Genomic DNA, 23,478 nt, shown 5'->3' on the forward strand with positions numbered 1-23,478 from the left:
ACATAATCAAATCAACAAATATCCCAAGTTATCCTCACTCTTTGGTCCTTATTCCCTATTTTGTTGAAAAGTATTTTCCTAGAGTGTGTTTATGTTTAGGCATATTCCCAGTTTTTTGGAGTTGGTCCAAAAACATTTTTAGGGGCGCCTGGGTGGCATAGCGGTTAAAGCGCCTGCCTTCAGCTCAGGGCGTGATCCCGGCGTTACGGGATCGAGCCCCACATCGGGCTCCTCCACTATGAGCCTGCTTCTTCCTCTCCCACTCCCCCTGCTTGTGTTCCCTCTCTCGCTGGCTGTCTCTATCTCTGTTGAATAAAGAAATAAAATCTTAAANTTTTTGGAGTTGGTCCAAAAAACATTTTTTTAAATAACATAATTACCATTTTATTGAATTAATAATGGTGATGGTAATTATGCCATAGTTGACCATAAGGTACCTAAGATATGTGAATTCTGGAATGGTAAATTGGCTCATTCAGAGTGAAGTGAATATTTACTTAAATATTCCTACTCCCCGCCCCATGTTATCTATATTCTGTCTATCTATCTGTCTGTCTATCTACAGTCAACAGCTGTTACTATGTAGCTCTTCAACTTTTTTTAAGCAAAATCTGGATGGACATACCAGGAATAATTTATTAGGGATTCCTGCATTAGGCAGAATACGGGACTGAGTGAGCTTCAAATTCTATAATTTTATACTCTGTTACAGTCCAAGTTGTCTAGGTTCTTTAAAAAATATGTTGAAATTGGGAGTGGGATGAGACACTGGTTAGACAAAAATTTCACATGGTGTGTAATTCCACGTCAAATCTAAGTGTTCCAAAGAGAATTAAATTGTTTCAAGAAGTCATGTTCTCTTTAATCATTATTTTAAATACATGTACACTTTCAGAATGAAGACAAAGATGATAGGAACTTTACCCCAGCTTCATACAATTAATATTCTCCTCTGATGCATGGCTATAGGTGACTCATTTCTGGAACCTGGAACCTTGAAATGGTCCCCACACAACTTATTGTGTATGGATACATATTTTGTTTTTAAAAGCTAACAGCTGCCAAACTAAGGACCACCTGTGATTGCTCAAAGTGAGTTATAAAAAATTATAAAAATCTTAGTTCTTCATATTGTCCAAAAACATTTGGTTTCCTTTATCATGGATTATGAGCCATTTATTTTCAAGTCTTTTACTTTTTGGCACAAAAGGCAACTTGAGCAGAAGGATAAATGTGGAGAGGAGGAGGGATAGGAAAGGAAGCACCAATAAAGTGGTTCTGGTTAATTGCTTCTTAACCATGAATGGGCATTCCAAAAAGACACACCAGACTGAGGATTAGCTACTTTAATCTTTCAAAGAAGAAGCAAACTAAGATTTTAGATGCTTTCTGACCCAGGAAGCATGACACAGAAAGCTTATAAGGGTGCTTTTAACCATAACATTAACCTGAAAACTTCGTGTTAAAATAGAGAATATGCTGGAACTCTGGAGTTCTCATTTCTAAGCTCGCCTTCATAACTAGCTTAAAAACCTTAAGCAAAGTGTTTAATTTCTTTGGACTCTGCTTCATTGAAAGGATTGAACTCCTGACCACTACAGGGTTTTGATTTCTCTTTCTCTGTTCCTTGGGGAAAGGACAGGTGGCAATGTGAAAGCAGAGATAATTTCTTCCTGGGCCAAAGAGAAAAGCCCTGCTTTTAGTTCACAAGAAATGATTTAGGGCACCTGGCTGGCTCAGTCCGTTAAGCGTCTGCCTGCAGCTCAGGTCATGATCCCAAGAGTCCCAGGACAGGAGCCTCTCATCTTTGTCCTCCTCAGGGCTTCCTGCTCAGCAGGGAGTCTGCTTTCCCTCTGACCCTCCTCACTCTTGTGCTCTCTCTCTCCACCCTCTCTCTCTCAAATAACTAAATAAAATCTTAAAAAAAAAAAAAGGAGATAATTTAGCCAAGTAAACCAGTTTCTGGGGATGACTTTTTGTTTTAATTGAGATTAATGTTTGGTTTTGGCTTTGATTTCAACTTTATAGTACCTAGAAAGAGCATGAGATATTCAGAAAACACCCTTATTGTAAGACTTTAAAAATGTTCACCATCACTTGAAAAACAGACACATTCTCTTTTTAAACTCTCAACAAGCCAGGAGACTTTTCCTTCTATGAGAACTACATAGTAATCAATCATGATCCACATTCCCTCACCGATATTACTCAGCGTTTTTCAACAAGTTGATATAGATGCCAAAATCATTATCTGTAATACGAAATACTACCTGTAAAACCAAATTTCCCTATTAATTTAATCTGTGATCTTCATTTTCAGCCCTGGATTTTAATTCTACGCATACTACTTACAAGTTTTGTTCTTTAAGATCTCTAAGGTCAGTTACTACCTCTGTGAAGTGAAGATAATATCTACACTGCAGAGTCCTAATGTGTTCAGCAGTTTGGCACACAGATTGGGGCTCATAAATATAGTGAATAATTAATAAAAATAATGATGATGATAGCTACTCTTCTTCCCAGGCCCATCCGCCTTTTTGTTGACTACTTAGGACTAAAAAAACACCCTCAGCAGTTCCCTTATAAGGTGTTGCTTTTTGTTTTACTTTGTCTCACTTTTGTTATTTTGCGGTATTTTTAAGGAAAATGAGACTCCAGGCCATCTAAAGATTCCTTACAATAGTCTTGAGTTACAATCACAAACTGTCCAACTCCTGTGCTCATTTCTCAGGAAAGCCTCTCAAAAATTCCCATAGAGTAAGTTTAGATATTCACTTCATAATTCAACATTTCACAGCAAATCAAATGTACTTATTCACTCTCCACTCAACCCGTATTTACGAAGCTCTTGCCGTATGCCAGGCAGGGCGCTTAACGATGGCATTGTCAAGAACACTTTCATTCTTGAACGTATTACTGCAAAAACCTTCTTCAGAGAACTTCGTATAGTAGGAAGTCTGAGAGGTTTGCTAAACATAGCCTTTATGCAAATTATAGGAAACTGCATTTTTCTAGGAAGATGTTAACATTTTGTTTATTGACGATGCCAGTTTTGTTTTCTGAAGATACCTACATATATTTTTAATTTTTTTGTATTTTTAATTTTTTATTCCACCTTAATTAAATTTTACATTGTTTTATTAAGAGGCTTAATAAATTAGGAAGTAAAATGGGAAAAGCGGGGGTGGGGGCAGAGTATTCCACAGTTCATTTATTTCTGAAGTCTCAAGGGTACACTGGAGTGTATTATGCTTACAGAGAACGGGGAGTGTGTGTTTGCCTTTGCCTTAGCACATATTGGAGGAACACATTTGCTGGCAAGTCAGCAGTGCTATCTGGTCAAAGTCCAACTGTGCTTCCCAGCCTGGCTTGCTCTGTTCACTTGATTTAGGACGGATTCGTGTGTCATGCGAAAGTGGGCAAGAAAAGGACAATGTGAGTTCTGGCTTCTGGTGGCTGTTATTTACCAATACAGCCAGCAAGACTTTCAGGGAAACCATAGGTCACATCAAACACAGCCTGTCCTAAAAGGCTTGGGCTGAATGGGATTAGCTGAAGTTGTTAAGTGATTCATCCTTATTCTAAGGGACATTTGGTTAAACATGAAAAGAGTGTTTTTAATAATTCCATGGAATCAAACACTTCCTACTCAAAAAGTGGTTTAATCATAATAATAATTCTTATATATAGGAATTTGCAGACCACAAAGCACTTATATTTTCTTTTTTCAAAATAAATGACTTGCTATGGCAGGTGCCCACCTGTAACGCCCCTCAGCAACCATCCTGCTTTGTGTCCAGTTCCTAGTTCACAATACCCTGAAGGGACATTGTTGGGGGAAATACCTAGTTTCAAAATCTCTAATCTGTCTCATTTTCCTCTCACTCATATCTTTAGAATCTAGAACTTTCCTATGCTCTTCCCCTGGTAAAACCAGAAAAAAAAAAATCTGAAGCCGTTTATACACTGACAGAAATGCATTCATACATGTATACTGACTCTCCCTGGTATTGTGACTGTTGATTCTTTTATTTATGACTAAAGAGAGGCATTGGCTCTTGTTAAAATAATTCCTGCCACATAGGAGAAAAAAAGTTGGGGGAAGATATTTCGGAGTCAGAAACTATGTCTCTCAGGCTGGTACTGAATATCACCTGATCACCACAAAGGATTGGGCATTGAATCTAATTGAGAACCCCTCAGGTCTTCTACTCTGTCTCTTAATTTTCACCCTTCTCGTTCTTTACTTCCTCAGTAGATTTCCTACATATTTACAACTCTAGTTCCCCAGTGATAATCTCCCAGTGAGGGAAAGCCCAACTATGAAGAGAATGTAGAGATATTTCAATCCAAATAGAAAACACATGCGTCTGGGACCATTTCTTTAAAAGTCCTGCATACCTCAGTTGGCTCAGAAGAATTACTGTGTCACTTCAAAGTAAGAATATTGAGTTTTAAAATGATGACTTTGAATTAGCAAAAATAGTATAGAATTTGTAATAAATACATATCCTCTACTTCGGCATGGAGAGAAGTGATAAAATTTAAAAGAAATTCCATCCAAAGTAATCATAAGGTAAAAATATGAGTGTTTCAAGGCTATCTAGAAGCGCAGTTATCTTACACATCACATTTCTCGAGGATTCTAAAGAGCTGAATCTTCATTTGAATCTAGGATTTAACATTCTACTCTGCCCATGGATGTTACTGGAAAAAGAAATATTGGGGGTTGATAATTATATAAATCGACTTGTGAAAAGAACCCAAACCTTTTTTTTTAAAAAAAGCCTGGCCCCTTTCTGTTTATTATTTTAGTATTTTACAATTACACAAATGTTTAGAAAATATTAATGTAAAATGTGTAGATTAATGTTAAATAGGTGTACCTTGATGAACACAGACTCAAATTCCCTGTGATTGAATTCTGTCACTACCGCTGTAACTTGGGAATTTACCTTTTCTGAGCCATAGGTTCTTTATCCAAACCCGTGGGTGGTAATCCCCACCTCTCAGGATTGTAGGGGAGGATAATGATAACACCACCACCAAAACCAGCAACAGTAGCAAATACAGTGTGGATACTACTCTTGCCCGCTGTCTCCAAGGCTTAAAAGTACACTGCATTATTGGATGCTCACTAAACCTTTGGTACTTAGATGTATCATTTTTTCCTATTTTCAAGGTGAAGGAATTGAGGTTTAGGTGCTATATGCATTAATTCATAATGTATGGAAGCCTGGAAGCCTACTTGCTCCAAGTTCTCTGGAGGACCAAAAAAACAAAACAACACAAAACAAAACAAACAGAAAAAAAACTGAAGCAGCTAGAAGGCAGCTCCCTCCCATTTGATTTCCACCATGGCTGTCTGTAGCTTGTCCTCTGGTTTTATCTCTTCTCCGCAAAACTATCAGAGTTCGAGGCAGATTGCTGTGATTTCTGAGCTACATCGTGGGTAACTCACTGTCCATTCTGTGTCTTCAGTAAAATGAAAACTTTAGATGGAATCATGTCCATGATACCTTCTGACTGTACAGTTCGTCAGAAGTTACAGTAGTGTGGAATCAGATTCGAGCAGGCAGTACATTAGTACAACCAACCTGCCTGTCCCTTCACGTCACTGCCTTACCTGCTGAACTAACTGCATTGCAAAGCAGCAATAACTTTAAATTCTGGTTGGTTCCAACCCAGCAGGCACGTGAGAAACCAGCACCAGCTCTGGGACCCAGGGTCACAAAACACGAGCCCCTATATTCACATCATCACTGAGACAAAGACCCAGTTGGCCTTGGAGGAGAGGACTTCCCTGTGCATAAAACTGGGTGGACATGAAAACTGTTTTGCAAATGTATTGTATTAGTCTTGGTACACTTTTTATCATTACATTTCTAGAAAGTTAATAGGCTGACCAAAAGGCATCTGTCAACTCCTAAAATTGTGCATATGTGTGTTAATGTGTGTATGTACACACATACACATATATATTAAAGATTTTATTTATTTACTTGAGAGAGAGAGACAGAGATAGCAACAGAGATTATGAGAGAGAGCACAACTGGGGAGAAAGGAGAAGCAGGCTCCCTACAAAGCAGGGAGCCCAACGTGGGGCTCGATCCCAGGACCCTGGAATCATGACCTGAGCCAAAGGCAGATGCTTGACCAACTGAGCCACCCAGGCACCCCTTAAAATTGTATATATTTTATATTTGGCTTTGGAGCACTATTAATGGCAGTTTAGGCAGGGGGAGAGGAGTTGGGCTTTACAGATATATGCACAAGGTCCAGTTTAAACTGAGTTCCTTCACTGGTATCTCGAGCAATTTGTTCCATCTACCTTAGCACACATCTCTCAATTACAAGATCTAAATTTTCAAGATCTAAAGAATCACCTGGAGTTCTTGTTAAATGCAAAATCCTCAGTCCCTCCAGATTTATAATCTCATCTCCCTCCAGGGGAGAAGTCTAAGAATCTGTGTCCTTAGCAATCATGCTTCCTACAAGGTTCTAACAACTGAGCCCATTTGAGAAACAGTTTTATAAAATAATAACTATGTAAGCACTGAATGAGATAATGAATTAAAGTGTGTGAGCTATAGCAGGTTGTAAAGAGATGTTCTCTATTATTAGTAGAGGCAAACTGTGTAGATCCTAGATACACTTAGCTGAATACATGTGTTTAGTCCTATGGAAATATAACTTTAGTGTGTTTCTAATATTAGCTACAATCCCTAATTCTTCTTTTTTAAGGTATAATGAAGTTCCTAAATGGGACTTACTGCCTTGACTCATTTACTGGACACTTTAGTAAATGAGGTATAAGACTTGTAGAGAAGAGTTCTCAAACTTTGCCTTTAGTTGTATATTGACCCTTATAAATACCTCAAATGTTGTCAATTCTTTATATTTGCTATAGGTATTTTAGGTCCCTTTTTTTTTTTCCTGTATAACTTTTTGAAAAATAAGGAGTCTTTAGTGAATACCCTCCCATAATGAAATATCTCACAGTGGGGTCTTAAAAATACAATACATGCTAAAAGTTTATAGTTCTTGACTTATGTATAGGGAAGATGTGCCCTAGGTTTGTGGTGTTTTATTTATTTTTTAATAATTCACTGTCATAATTTAAAGTCATAGTGAAAAAAGTACTATGTGAAATAAGCAGCATATTATGGAATCACAGAATTGTGTTAGAATCTTTAGACTGTTCATGTAGAGATCACGGACAAGCGAATTTCAATGTGTTTCAATTTCCTTAGTTATGAACTCAGAATAATAAGTGCTATTATTTAATGCATATTCTTTGCAGACACTATTAAAAGTGTTTTGTTTATAGTATCCAACTTAATCTTCATAAAGAGACATATCTTTTACTGTAATTTCACAGATGAGAAAGCTGAAGGACAGAAAAGCTAGTATTCAAGGTCACACGAGAAGAAGTGGTAGAGCTAAGGTAGCTATCTGGCAGGTAGACATGTCATGAGGATTAGCAATTCTGTATGGTTAGTTCCTTCTACAGGGATTGCTTATAAGGTATGCTCAATTCTTGGTGACTAATGTTTTTGTAACTAGTAGCTCCCTACCCTAACTTCAAATCAGTGAGATTAACGGTTGTCCCTTACTCAGCACAGGGTTTTAGCTCTTTACCTACATAATTCACTTGCTTATATCAACAGTTCCCGAATCATTTTTCAAATAATTCTCCCGAAGTTTAGCTGACTGCAGAGATTCAACTTCTTTTTTTCCTATTAGGTAAAGTGAGTTTAATTCACTAATATTAGCTCAACTTAGACTTATTCAAAAGACATCAAAACATATTTTAGCTATGAACTGGTGGACACACACACAATGGTATACTTGCAGCCAGTGGTACACTTATAGTCTACTTGCCTAAAATGACTCTGACTACTGACTGAACATAGCAACACAAGATGATCTCAGACTTATAATGAGAGAGATAAATGGTCAAGAACTTGAGTGGAGATGTCATGCAGCTTGGATTCAAATGATGCTTCTTGGGGCCTCTGGGTGGCTCAGTCAGTTGAGTGTCTGGCTCTTGATTTGGTCTCAGGTTGTGATCTCAGGGTCCTGGGATTGGCACCACATGGGGCTCCACGCCCAGTGGGGCGTCTTCCTGTGGATCTCTCCCTCTTTCTCTGCCCCTCCCTCTGCTCACATACACGCTCTCTTTCTCTCTCTCTCAAAAATAAATAATTAAATCTTTAAAAAAAATATGCTTCTTAGGATTTGTAATGTATGATTTTTGCCAATGTTTTTACTTCTCTAAATTTCCCATTTTCTCCTATATCAATTGGGACTGATAGGGTTGTTTAAGGGATGACTTGCTATAGTGTATACTAAAGAAAATAAGACATATACCAATCTGACTCTCTCCTTTTTTGCTAAGAAGTTCTAAGACATTCCAGTACAATTTTCTGCTTGTAGAATAAATGTTCTCACCAAACATAGGTCAGGAAAAGTCAAGTTTAACACCTTTTCCTTACAGTTCAGTACTTAGACTGATTTCTTTTTAATCATGTTACATCTATAAATTTCAACACAACAAGGTATAAACTTAGAAAACAGAATTATCAAAAAATAATTCACATAATTTTTAGCCTCTGAATTTGTATTTACTTCTGATATAACATTAGCAACTTCTGATTATGATATTTTGCTTACCAAATGATAGATATTCATGAAATGAAAGTATAGAACATGACAACTAAAAAGAATTTTATATAGATAGGGTCCAAATTACATCTTTCTCTTCACCATATTTTATATATTATAAAATATATAATGGCTGCTATAGTAAGAAAGAAGTAGCTTTCAGATGTCAGTCACCAACAGTAGATAAGAAAATTGGGGGCAAAACATTAAATTCAGGGGCGCCTAGGTGGTGCAGTCATTTAGCGTCTGCCTTCGGCTCAGGGCGTGATCCCAGCATTCTGGGATCGAGCCCCACATCAGGCTTCTCCACCAGGAGCCTGCTTCTTCCTCTCCCACTCCCTCTGCTTGTGTTCCCTCTCTCACTGGCTGTCTTTCTCTGTCAAATAAATAAGTAAAATATTAAAAAAAAAACAGTAAATTAAAATTTCCTTACTGAGGAAAATAATGTCTTTTAAAATACTATCTTTGGTATAATGCCTCCTTTGGAGCAGTCGTATTTTGAATGATGCTTTTCTATTTCTCACGCATTGCTCCAAGACAAGTGAGTTGGTGGTATGTACCACATTGAACAGCTTGCAATTAGTCATAACTCTTACCAGATGTGAAGAAATCACCCACTCACAGGCACTTATACCCATTTAGACAACAGTACTCTAGAATTTAAATCACATATAAGCAGTTACTTTAGTCCATAGTCCATATAAAATCATGTTTTGCAAACCTTCATTTATACTCTCTAAAAACACTGTATAACTGAATAATGAATGTATACATGAGAATATTCTATCTAAATATAATGTTTATATACTTATAATTTACTTATAATTTTTTCTTCATATAATCAGAGTCCTGCATGTTGCTTCAGTACTGCATTATCTTTAAGAATGGCATGATTTGATATCAAAAAATGAAAAAGGGATGATGAGATTTTGAACTTTTCTATGCTTCAGACCCAATCTTGAAAAACAACCCTTTGTAGCCAACTGGAAATGTGGCAGTCAAGACTTCTCTGAGATGATCTGCTATTCCGTACTTCAGCCTAGTTAAAAATCCTTGATGTATGGGGCACCTGGGTGGCGCAGTCATTGGGCGTCTGCCTTCAGCTCGGGGCGGATCCCAGTGCTCTGGGATCGAGCCCCACATCAGGCTCTTCCGCTAGGAGCCTGCTTCTTCCTCTCCCACTCCCCCTGCTTGTGTTCCCTCTCTCGCTGGCTGTCTCTCTCTGTTAAATCAATCAATCAATCAATCAATCAATCAATCTTAAAAAAAAAATCCTTGATGTGAATGATACTCAATAGCTCTAAAGCTTAATATATTTGAATTTTATTTCTGCCAAGAATAATTTTGTCAGATTTAAATCTATTTAACTGCTCGGTAAATGAAAAGATGTTATCATGTGTTCATTGAACACTTTTAAAAATACCTGTCTTCAAGCATGGAAGGTTTGTAACTGAGCTTACTGTGGATGGCTCATCCCTGTGTGCTTGATACGCATTAACTCATCTAATTCTCTCAAAAGTCCATCAAGGCAGGTACTACCCACTCCATTTTACAATGAGGAAATTGAGGCATAGTGTGACAGTTTACTTAGTAACATAAGATGAGCATTTAGTAATGTCAGGGGTTTAACAGAGCTAGAATCTGAACCCAATATGGCTGCATGTCTTGTTCCCTATAGAGGTTTTATCAAGGTGGCTGAAAGGAGCTGATCATAGTTCAGAGTCTACTGTGTGTCCGTCAGTGTTCTAGCCATTGTATATATGTTCTATCACATAATTCTTATATTAACACTTGGAGGCAAAAGTCTGTTTCACAGATAAGGAAACAGACTGAGAAGTGAAGGAAGTTGCACATGGCCACATAGCTAATATTCGGCAAATATGAGATCAAATCCCATAGACTTGCTAGTGTGCCATGAGATACGTTAGGTTTAGGGAGAGTAGCTTCTCTCTGCCACTAGTTACCCTGAAAAAAATCGGATTAGGAAAAATAGCATATTGATGAATAGTTATGGTAAATATTTCAGGATATAATCTTTGTATGTCATGCAAAGTGGAAGGATTTGGCCTTTTGTGAAATTCAGTCAGTTACAAGATACAACAGGGATATCAAAAAAGAATATTTCAGAATTTCTGTTACAGCTTATATTTCACTTTTTATAGGATGGTGACAATCTATGAGGATTTTCTTACTATCTCAGAAAGACTGTCTTCCATTCTCATGCTGTTCTAAACCACCTTCTCCAAGAATACCCATTCCCTTTAGTGTATCCTCTATCCCACCCTCAAATCTGAATTTAAACATTTGCTGTTATTTCATCTGGATATGAATATTGAGTCCTAAGTTTGTTTGTACTGGAATGGGAAATGACAGGGGACCAGGAATCATGATGCTGCATATCCCAGGCAATTATGTGTTTCGGCAAATACTTACAGAAGACCTCCTATGTTCCAGGCACTATGCTAAACATTGAAAATACAACATTCAATAAAATTTGACATCTGCTGGGGAATCTTTGCTAAAATTTATATTCTTTTCCATTAATACCTCTGTTGAAACACTGCAAGTATCTCTTAGCCATTTTTATTGAAGAAACTACTGGCTGTCATAAGCTTGGACACCTGCTTTAATCATAAAAGTACTCCTGTGGTCAAGGAATCACTTAAAATTTTGGAAAAGAAGCAAGAGAGCTTTAAGAACAGCTACAGTCAGCTTTGTCCTTGGGATAACTCCAGGGAGCTGATCCAGCATTGAAATCCAAATGCGGTGCCTATATTAGTATTTTTAATAACTTTTCCCAATATCTAATTTTTATAAGGAGTTAGTACAAGATGGTAGTTGCATACAGAAGCTTCAAATTCTTGCACTGTCAATTCACGCATGCAGTATTGATACTGTGGAGCAGAGAAGGCAAGTTGATGACTGTATTCTAAATGATCGTTCCCCCTCTTTTGTGCAAGTCAATGCCTGACTTCAAAATACTTCTTTACACGGCATTCCCAGGACAGAGTTCATGTGGAAATGAAATATTTTTGTCAGACTTGTTATAGAATCCAGAATTCATCTCTGCCTATACCCATGGTGAGAACAAGTCAGTATCACTTCTTTTACACTCTTCTGTGGGAGTTTGTTCTTCCCTTAGTCAATCTCTTAAGGACAAGGTGGTACATTTTTCTACTTTTTTAAAAAAAGGTATTTATTTATTTATTTGAGAGAGAGAGAGAGAGAGAGTACATGAGCAGAGAAGGAGAGGGAGAACCAGACTTCCCGCAGAGCAGGGAGCCCAATGTGGGGCTCAGTCCCAGGACCCTGAGATCATGACCGGAGCCAAAATCAAGAGTTCGATGCTCAACCGACTTAGCCACCCAGGTGCCCCAGACATTAAACTTTGGACCTAACTTTTATTCATTATATATTTATGGTTAACTCTTCTGAGTTCCTGAAGACCAGGTTTTGCATGACTCGAATTATACAACACAATTACTCATTTATTCATATTTTAATTGATTTACTCATTCAGCGATTTTACTAGACACTGTGAAGATACAAGGGATTTAGAGAAAAAAAAAATCAGAAGGGGCCTTTACTCTCCAAGATCTAGTGTTCTAACAAGGAGAGAGCTGGGCAAACAGGTGACAGCGGGGTGTGAGAACGCTGATGACCTGCAACCAAGGGACATGAAAATAGGAGAAGGGACTCCAACCTAAAATGAGGAGATGGGTTTTCAGGAGAGGCGTGTGGTGGCTCTTATGAAATCATTGGGTTGTGTTTCTTTCACTTCATTTTAAAACTTGTTACCAAGGAGGGCCTGTGATTGTTAAGTAAGAATAGAGAAATGTTTATGAGACTCTTAGAAAGGAAGTCATGGGCTTATTGTTATTATTATTAGTGGATTCTTATGTTAATAAGAGATACTGTTTAGCTGGTTAACTTAGACACATTATTATACTCACTTCCAACTCAAGCAATTTATTTTGATTCTTAACATGCACTAAATCGGTGCATCATTTTAGTACCAGTCACAAAATTACCTTAACATAGCTTAGAGTTTGATCCTTGAAGTTGAGCTTAAAACTACATTTAAAATTAAGGGTGCCTGGCTGACTTAGTTGGTAGAACAAGTGACCCTTGATCTTGGGGTTGATCTGGAGCCCCATGGTAGGTATAGAGATTGCTTAAAAATAAAATCATAAAAAAACTACATTTAAAATTTAAAATCCAAGTTTAGATATTCCTTCTATGGCCTACTTAAAATAAAAAATGGTAATAGTTCTAATAATGTCTTACACTTACAAGACTGTTTATAGTATATAACTCAAAAATATGATAGAAGGATCATGTAATACACACACCTCAAGTACGTGGAATTATTGTTATTTTTAACAAGCATTTCCTCGTTTGCCCTAATAACTGGTACTATTCAGTAGTAACCCATCCTTCCTGATGTAAGCCATGTGAGGAATGAGAATTTTTAAAAAAAAACTAATAAGCCAGTGAAGAAAAAATCTTTAGTGTTTGTGGGAGCCCTGATAGTAGCAGAAATCAGTAGTTAAGAATAATGACTTCCTTTCTTACTGGAGCAGAAATATTCTCCTGGCAATGCCCACTTTACCTTAGAATGTCATTAAATCTGAAAGAAAGAGAGGGAGGAGTAGAGGAGAATGGAAACAAGACAAGGCATAGAGGGGGGACAAAAAAACAACAGAAGATGCAACTGAGTGGAGAAACCTCCCAAAGCAACCCAAACTGTCAAAGCCAGTTCACTGTTCATACCAAGAGCCCAATTTCCAGATTCTTTTAGAAGGACTGTGGATGAGGGTAAAAGCCATGTCCATTCACCTTTGGGAGGTGTGAGTGAGGCTGATCCTCAGAGGATGACCCATCAGCATCGGGGTGGGGGATGGTGTGGTGGGTCCTGCAAGAGTGCAGACCTGTCGCCTGCTGGTCTAGGGCCTGTTACCAGCTCCAGCTGCTCACCAGGTCTGAATAGTTTGCTTAGCAGGAACTGGACCTATGCAGTTTATTTGCACATGCCCTAAATTAAAAATTGTTTTCTAATATTCAAATAACCTGATCCTTGCAGAAAATTTGGAAAAACATTATTACCTTAAAAAATTGTGCCTGTTAAAACATTCTACAAATTTTAAAATACTTAGATTTTGCTTTTCTAGTTTATAACTATTTAGGCTTAGTTTATTTACCATTTTTCTAGTTTATCATTACTCAAGTTTAATTTTATCTGTAGGTGCATCCATCTTCAGTGTTTTTGTACAAGTTTCACATTCTGGGGAGATTATATATATATAATTTTCCCAATTGAAAAGAGTATAACTTTGTGATTTCTTTTTTTAGAAGATACAGATTTATTCGGTGGAATACATTTTCTTGATACCTTCATATGTGAATGAAAACTTTTTGACTCTAGGATACTTAAGACAGGAATAGTTTTCCCTAAATATTATAAATTTGACATCTTTTTTCAGCCCAGGGAATTTATTGTAGCATTGCTTTAATTACTACTTCAGATTCTTTCATTCTTGCCTCTTTATTTAACCATCACAATTGAGTTCATAAACTCAGGGAGATATACACCTTCCAAATCAATTTATCTTCCCTTTCTTTTATTGTCATTTTCACCCCCTACATTCTGGCAGTGCTGCTTAAGATTCTCTTTTCTACCAATCACTCAGTCTTTCCATAGGTGGATTCTGTTCTTTATTTCTTCAAAAAGCATTTTTAACGTTGACAACAAATTATTAACCCTAAATTGTGTCTTTATTTTACCTAGTTCTATTTTCATTTTGATGTGTTGTAACATAAGTTTTTTTAGGAATTCATTTTTATCTAAGGGGAAGTCGCAGATTCTGTCTACATTGTGTTTATTGTAGCATATCTTATTCAAAGTTTTTCTCTTCTGCAACCTTTGAAACGTATTTCTTCTTACATTGGGGGGAAAAAAAGAACATTTCATTAGTCCTATAACTTAATTTCTAATCCTCCTCCTTGAGGAAGGAGACATCTATATAGCCAGGTGTTTAACCCAAAGCAGTTAGAAAGGATTCCCCAAAATCAGTGCAGGTTTGCCACCCTCCAATTAGGTCTTAAGGTGGATGACTGCTCTCGGTTTGTTTCCCAGTTCAGGGACCTAGAGATCTTGAGATGACCTGAAGTGGGTCTTTAGGCAGACTCTATAGGTGCTCATTTTTTTAAAGTGTTCATTCAGTCATCTATGCCTCTGGCCACATTTCCTAATGAAAATTTCTTTTTGGCTTGGTTTCTACTTTAGGCACATTGTGTTTTTGTTCAATTCGTTTGTTTCTATTTCCTCCTAGATCAAGAAAAACCCAGTAGGATCAGTGAAAAAGTCTGCTTTTGCTGTTTGGGATGGACACACTTGACCTGGGCTATAGCTTTTCATCTGTTAATACCTAGAGATGAAGGATATCAAGCACTCTCTTATCTGCTCTGTCCACTTGGCCTTGCTTTTCCAGACAAGGGATAATAGTGAACTCAGACCAAAGTCCCTTCAACTTTCTTGCAGCAGTACAACACCAAAGATGACTAGGTATTTTTATTTAATCTGGCTTCGTCTATTCCATAATCCTTTCCTAGTTTCTAGCATTGAGGTAGGAATGAAGAATCATACATTTACTTTTTCATGTTCTCTTCCTCTCATCTCCTTGGCCTTTGGGGTTGGGGGGGTGGGGGTTCAGAGAGGGGATTAATCTTTAATAAGCAACTTCCCCAGAATTCTGTCAGAAATTTAATTGAAGACATTACCAAAGTATGGATATTTGTCAAAATGAATGTGCTTTGCCTTTCTTTTTTTTTCATTTTCTTTAATGCTCCCTGAATTTCATGTTTACTATTCCCGATGCTCTCTGTCTTTGCTGTATTAAATTTAGCTTGCTGGTTTTTAGCTTCAGTGATTTGGAAGGTCTATATTCTGTCTTAAATTGTACTAATGGTCTGGCCTGTGCTTGCTGTTCAGTATATATTGGATCATTCACACATTCCCCCCTTCATTATCTTGATTTACATTTGTCCATCCAAGAAGTTTTCCTATAAATTTGAAGCTGTTCCAGTTTTTTAATTTCTCTAGAACTAAACCTGTCTACTTTCCCTACTTCCTTGAACATAATCACAATGAATTCTCATTTTCTGTGTGCTTGCTGCCACTACCACCCACCAATAGACTATAATCTGTTGAGAACAGGTTCTTAATTAATTTTTATCACCCAAATTGAAAGTGCCTGACACACAGTAGATACTTTTCATTCTGTTTTTGAAAAATTGCTATGCAAGGGTGATAAAATTGAGACCTCTATTAAAAATGTTTAGTTATTTTTTCTTCTGTGAACCTGAAGCATATTTTTCTGAAAATAAATGATTCAGCATATGGATAAAGACTCATGCAGAGCTGTACTAATTAGGAGGTATTGCTAAGACAACCATTGCTGATTTCTCATAAAACATTTTTTAAAAATTAAAGTATATCTATCTATCTATCTATCTATCTATCTATCTAGTCATGGTTTAAAACACAGTGGAAAAGTGACAAAAGTTAAAAAAAAAAAAAAAAAGGCAATATCCTGCCCACCCCTTTGCACTCCCTAGGCTCTATTCCCAGAAACAGTCTCTTTGGCTTTACTATTTACTAATGTTTGTTCTGGGACTTTTAGAATTTCTAAATTATATACCTATGATGCAGTCTTTGTTACATTAAAATATCTATTGATTTTCTGTCGAGTTAGTGGACATTAAACTTCTCATACTACCACTACATCACCTCTGCAATCCTTTCTTCCTTATTTTCCCGATAAAGCAGTACTGATCTCGATTAAATCAATACTTAATATATATATTATTTTCACATTAAAATTGTTTAGTGCTTCGTGAAGTGGTGAGTAGTTTACTAAGATTAATATCCTTTCAGGTAAGATTTCTTATTTTTCTTAAAAAAAACTTGTTTTTACATTTGCTATATTTTCATCATAACTCTTCCATAATTTTTTAATGTTCAAAAATAATTTATCAAATGCCTAGCAGTCATTCTTCCTTACACTGAAACACATGGAACTATAACTTATTTTCCTTAAGACGCCCCTCCATCTTACCTGTCTCCTGTTCTAAAGAGAAATGTTTAAATTTCAGGATTGGTACAGAGCTGTCTATATGGGACTTCTCTTTCCAGTTTTCTTATATTAGATCTCCATTTCTTGACCCTGTGTCTTTCCTTTTTTAAATTTTTTTAAATTTTTTTTTATTTGCTGCCATCCTCTACTAGGACATTCTCTAATAGCTTTTTTTAAGAAAATGTGTTTTAGGAGTTAATTTTTTGAGCCTTTGTATACATAAAATGTCTTTTTTTTTTTCCTACCCAAAAAGTTGATTGAATCTTTGGCTAGATAAAGAATTCTAAGATGGATATTATTTCTTCTCAAAGCTTTTATGTCATTATTCTGCTGCTGACTTCCAACAGATAGATTTGCTTTCAAATAGCCTATTATCATTCTGGATTCAAACCAAGTCTCTTTTGTGACTTTTTATTTCTTTTCTTTTTGCTCCCCTCCCTCCCTAGTATTCATTTCTGCACAATACCAATTCTTCTAAGCTTTTAAGTTCTACTCTTTAACTTGGTCTTGTGTGAAATTTCATAATTGTGAGTTTTAGCGTGGTTCTAATTATTCATTATTCTGGTCACTTAGTGAGCTTCTTCTTTCAGTCTATAAAGTGATACCCTTTAATTCTGGGAGGTTTTCCTGTATTAGCTCTATAATGATTCTCTAATTTTTAATTTTACTCATTTTCTTTTCCTTAAGCTACTGTAGGATAAATGTTGGAGCTTTGGGGTTTTGTTTTTCTTTGTGTTTTCATTCATGTCTATATATACACATTATGTGTGTGTGTGCATTTACACATATGTGCATGTATATATATATATATATGTTTGTGTGTATATATACATATATATACCCCCTACGTACATGTTCTTAATTTTAAAAGTTTTGAGGTATAACTGACATACTATTAAGTGTATTATTTAATAATACACTATTATTTAATAAGTTTTGACTATGTATGCCCCCATGAAACCAAAACCACAATCAATATTATGAAAATATAGTTCACCCCCAAAAGTTTTTTCATGTTTCTTTGCAACATGTCCTACCTGCACCTACCTGTCCCTCATTTCCAAACAACCACTTGTGTACTTTCTATCATTTTAGATTACTTTGCATTTTCTAGAATTTTATGAAAGTGACATGAAACAATATAAACTCCTTTTTATCCTTTTAGTCCACTCAACAATTATTTTTATGTTCAGTTGTATTGTTTATATCAATAGCTCATCCCTTTTTTTTTTTTTTAAGATTTTATTTATTTATTTGACAGAGATAGAGACAGCCAGCGAGAGAGGGAACACACAGGGGGAGTGGGAGAGGAAGAAGCAGGCTCATAGCGGAGGAGGCCCGATGTGGGGCTCGATCCCATAACGCCGGGATCACGCCCTGAGCCAAAGGCAGACGCTTAACCGCTGTGCCACCCAGGCGCCCCAATAGCTCATCCCTTTTATTGCTGATTGGCATTACATTATATGGTACATTCATTTACTATTGCTGCTGTAACAACTTACCACAGACTTAGTGACTTAAGCAACACACATTTATTCTTATAATTTCTTGTAGTTGAAGTCCAAAGAGTTTCATTGTAGTGGAGTCAAATTGTTAACTGCACCATAGCACCTGGTGTATGAACCTCTCTGTAGATATAATGTCAGTGTATTCTAGCTCTAGGAGTCATCTGGCTTTCCACAGTGAATGATGCATCAGTGTGCTGAATCTCTTAGTGAAGGCCTCATGGAGTGTCCTGTGCTGCTTTAATTGGAAGCTTTCTCCACTTTGTTAGTTTCCTCTATCACCTTATTTCTGTGTTCCAAAGTTCATTCCAGTTGCTGTGCTAACATTTTCTCATCATGTATTCTTTGATCTCATAGATTAATAATTATTTGTATTTTTTACTCTTATTTCAGTGGAGTTCTGGGAGTAGATATACAAGTGATAAATGTTTGTGGTACATCTTTTCTTACTGATTGGATACCTGATATCTTTGTGCAGTGACAGTCTTGAATAAGTATTAATTGCATACCAAGAGAAGATTCTGCATTGACATTGGTCTTGGAAACGACCTTTTAAATTTAACACCAAAAGCAAAGGCAACAAAAACAAGCAAGTGGGACTACATCAAACTGAAAACCTTTTGCACAGCAAAGGAAATAATCAACAAAATGAAAAGGCAGCTTACCGAATGTGAGAAAATATTTGCAGATCATATATCTGATGAAGTTAACATCCAAAATATATGAAAAAAATATATACTCAATAGAAAAAGCTCTAATTAAAAAATGCACAGAGGAACTGAAGAGACAGTTTTCTAAGGATGACGTACAGATGACCAACAGGTACATGTAAAGGTGCTCAACAGTATTAACCATAGGGAAATACCAATCAAAACCATGATAAGATATCACCTCACACCTCTTAGAATGGCTATTATTAAGAAGACAAGAAATAACCAGTGCTGGCAAGGATATGGAGGAAAAAGAACCCATGTGTACTGTTGGTGGGAATGTAAATTAGTGCAGCCACTGGAAAACAGTATGGAGGCTCCTCAAAAAATTAAAAATAGAACTACCACATGATCCAATGGTTCCATTCCTGGGTATTTATTCAAAGAAAGGAAAACACTAACTCAAAATATATGTGTACCTCTATTTCCATTGCAACGTTATTCACAATAGCCAGGGCATGGAAGCAACCTAGGTGTCCATCACTGGTTGAATGGATAAAGTGTGGTGTGTATACACACACGCCAACACACGCACACACACACAGACACACACACACACACACACACACACACACACACACACACAGAGGAATATTACTCAGCCGTGAAAAAGGAAATTTTGCAACAGCACAGATGGACCTTGAAGGCATTATGCTAAGTGAAATAAATCAGACAGAAAAAGACAAATACCATATCATCTCACTGATACATGGAACTTTAAACAAATGGAGCCCATAGATGCAGAGAATGGATTGTTTATTTCCAGATGCAGGGGGTTAAGGGGGTGGGCTGGGTGGGCAAAATGGGAGAAGAAGGTTGAAAGGTACAAACTTCCAATTATAAAATAAATCTGTCATGGGGATTTAATGTACAGCATGGTGACTACAGTTAATACTACACTGCATATTTCAAAGATGCTATGAGAATAGATCTAAAAGTTCTTGTCACAAGAAAAAAAATTGTAACTACCTATTATGACATATGTTAACTATACTTATTGTGATCATTTTGCAATATATAGAAATATTGAATTATTATATTGTACCTCTGAAACTAATAGGTTATATGTCAATTATACTTCATCAATAAGACAATTTCTTGCATTACATGTGTAAATGCAACTTCACCCCTAAATTTTATCCTTTTAAGCTTCACACTTAAGGTGTGACCACATTTTATACTTGTTTGCCAGAAGCCAGGGAAGGCCAGTTAAATTCAATTTGAAGTTTGGCTTAACCATATCAGAGGTCAGTGCTTACACTCTGGATAATGAAAAGCTGCTGTTTGAAATGAGAGGTATCCAGATTCTTAATGAGTGTTTAAGATTTCCATCATCTTGGGAAGAAAGGCCCAAGGGTGCTTTTGTGAATGTTTTGTAATTGCAGAAGTTTGGGAATAGTAGATTTATTTTTCATTTCAAATACCTGATGACATTTTATTGTTCCACACTTTGTTCTACACATTTTGAAGAGACCTACTTTTAATTGTAATACTTGTAATAAAACATTATTGCGTTTAACACAGAAATGTGACTTGGATCAGCCATTTGCGATATAACTGTTGGTGTAATTCTAATGATTTAGCTGAACTGTTGTTGTTCATGCTTCTCCCTTATGAGTGCCAGGCAAAAAGAATAGGGAACATTTGCAATAAACATATTTATTCTTAAGGGAAAACAAAGAGACGGCAATTAGGCTTCCAGCGTCAGCTGCCAACTTTGGTATTTGCTGATGATTTAGAAGGTAATATTTCTGAAAATATTGTTCCAACTACTTTAAGTATGTCCTAGGTAATACAGTGGGAGCCACTTACAAAATGTCAATAAATTTTGCACTTTGCACTTTGGCACTCTGATTTCTTTTTGCAATAAGCTCCTATTTCTTTAATATTTCCATCTCCTCTCCATAACTAGTTGTCTTCTGCTTGCTTTGGCACTCTGATTTCTTTTCGCAATAAGCTCCTATTTCTTTAATATTTCCACCTCCTCTCCATAACTAGTTGTCTTCTGCTTGCACTTTGGCACTCTGATTTCTTTTTGCAATAAGCTCCTATTTCTTTAATATTTCCATCTCCTCTCCATAACTAGTTGTCTTCTGCTTGCACTTTGGCACTCTGATTTCTTTTCGCAATAAGCTCCTATTTCTTTAATATTTCCATCTCCTCTCCATAACTAGTTGTCTTCTGCTTGCACTTTGGCACTCTGATTTCTTTTCGCAATAAGCTCCTATTTCTTTAATATTTCCATCTCCTCTCCATAACTAGTTGTCTTCTGCTTCAGCCTGGGAGTACTGAGCTCTGTGCCAGATTTTTGTAAAATACCTTTTTTAATTCTCTTTTATCACCATTAGAATTTAGCTGAACAAGTGCCAATGATTTTCTTTTTTACTCAGTGCCCTAAACTCACAGATTCAGGAGACTTAGTGGAATTGAACATTACTATCTCAATTGACCCCTCCTCCAATAGGAGATATTAATTATGAGGATGGTGATTAAATGTGACTCAGATTGCAGCTTCTCTCACCGATGCTCCTGGATCTTGAGTCAAGTCACAGACTTACATCATTGTCAAGGTGGTACTCCACAACGGTGCTCCGCAATCAATCATCATCATTTTGCCATATTTGCTTTGAAACAAAATAATAAAAAAAAAAGAATGATAAACACTTTCAGTGCCTGCTGAATGTTAAATAGTCTGCTTGGAGTTTTGTGTATAATGATCTCTAATTTTCACAATAACTATACAAGGTAGATAGTGTTTTTTCATCATTCAGTTATGAAAAGTAAAGCTTTGAAGGTTTAAGTAATTTAGATTCAGATCGTTCTTTATGAACTCTAAAACACCTATACCTAACTTGTTTCCCTCTTGTTTCATTGAGCAAGTCAGTTTATCTTAAAGGCATGACCCACGTCAAGCAAAGGCTGCAGATTTTTAAGCAGGTGGCCTTGTAACAACTATGAACTCATGCTCGCTAGGACTGACCCTACCACTGACTTCAACTTGTGAACGAAGTGTGCTTCTGATATATGCCTCAGATCATCAGATTATCTCCTAATAATTTGATCTTTGGGGGAAAGAATTACTTTACTGTGAATTCCAGTATAAAATTACACTGTTTTTCTCCAAATACTAATTATTTCATGTTTTCGTCATGTCTATAGTTCTGAGTTAATTTACGTAATCTTGCTTGTTAGTCTCTCCCATGAAGGAAGCTGTCACACGCATCCTCTTTATAATTTTATTCCCATCAGTGGTGCTTTATACATAGGATATATTCAATCAATATTTCTTAAATGACTAGCTAAATGCATGATCTGGAATCTTCCCTCAAGACTCTCACAGCTCAACTGATGGAACCAAAATATGCATGTGTCATACAAGAAGAAATGATATAACTGGATGCTTGTCCTACATTAGATTACATTACAAGGAGTTTGTTAAATGCATTTATCAAGAGAATGGGAAATTTGGGGGAGTTGTAATAATTAGGAATGTCATCATCCCCATTAAATTTAAATTTGTGAATATCTTAGAGACAGAATTCTCCCATCATACAGATGAGGAGGGTATGATCTATAGAGACTAAACAGCCTCCCTTAAATCATCCAGTTGGATAATGACAGAACACAAACTCATCAGGTCATCCATGTGCAAGCCTTAATTGATGCCCATTTTAGGGTCTCTATTAATCAGGGTTCTGTTTAGCACTGCCAAAAAATAGCACAGACTGGATGGCTTAAATAATATAAATTGATTTCTCATAGTCCTAGAGGCTGGAAGTCCAAGATCAAAGGCCTCTTCTCTGTGTACACTCATCCTTAGTGTCTCTTCCTGCTCATATAAGGACACTAGCCCTATTAGATGAGTGCCTCATCCATATGAACTCATTTAATCTTAATTACCACTCTAAAGATCCTGTCTCCAAATACTGTCACATCGGAGGTTAGAACTTCCCTGTGGGGGACACGATCCAGGTTTTAAGATGGTCCAGGTCTGTGCTTTTTGAAGATGTGTCTTTGGGTTGTTTTCATATTCTTGAGGCAACCTATACTCTTTACTCTTTCGTAATGAGTTTCTCTTTTCTTCAAGTCTCCTGTCAGATTCAGTTCTTATTGATAACTATGCTTTCTTCATGTTCCCTAATATACATTGCAAAAAAAAAAAGGGAGAGGAAACCAATTGGCTTAACTCATCTCTCAAAGAAAGATGATACCATAAGTCTCAAAGGAGAAAAGAGATTGTCTTTTAAAGTTCAAATTCCTACTTCTGGTCCATTCAGCCACGACCAGGATGGTCCTTAAAATACTGCATTTATAGTAGGGGTTAGGGCATATTAATTTGTGATGTTCCTTAGATGAAGAGGTAGGCTAGTAGAAACTGTAAGTAACATCTGTAGAACAGATATTTTATTCACATCAAAAGCAAAAGGAGCTCAGGTTCAGGGTGACAGTAAATGTTGCTGC

General features: G+C 36.6%; 1 protein-coding gene across 2 annotated transcripts in view; it reads left to right on the forward strand.

Annotated features, from left to right (window-relative positions):
* Positions 1–23,478, forward strand: part of ANO3 (anoctamin 3) — a 397,040-nt gene that overhangs the window by 142,946 nt on the left and 230,616 nt on the right. The window lies entirely within an intron of this gene.

The sequence above is a fragment of the Ailuropoda melanoleuca genome, chromosome 16, assembly GCF_002007445.2.
Source record: "Ailuropoda melanoleuca isolate Jingjing chromosome 16, ASM200744v2, whole genome shotgun sequence".
Taxonomy (NCBI): Eukaryota; Metazoa; Chordata; class Mammalia; order Carnivora; family Ursidae; genus Ailuropoda; species Ailuropoda melanoleuca.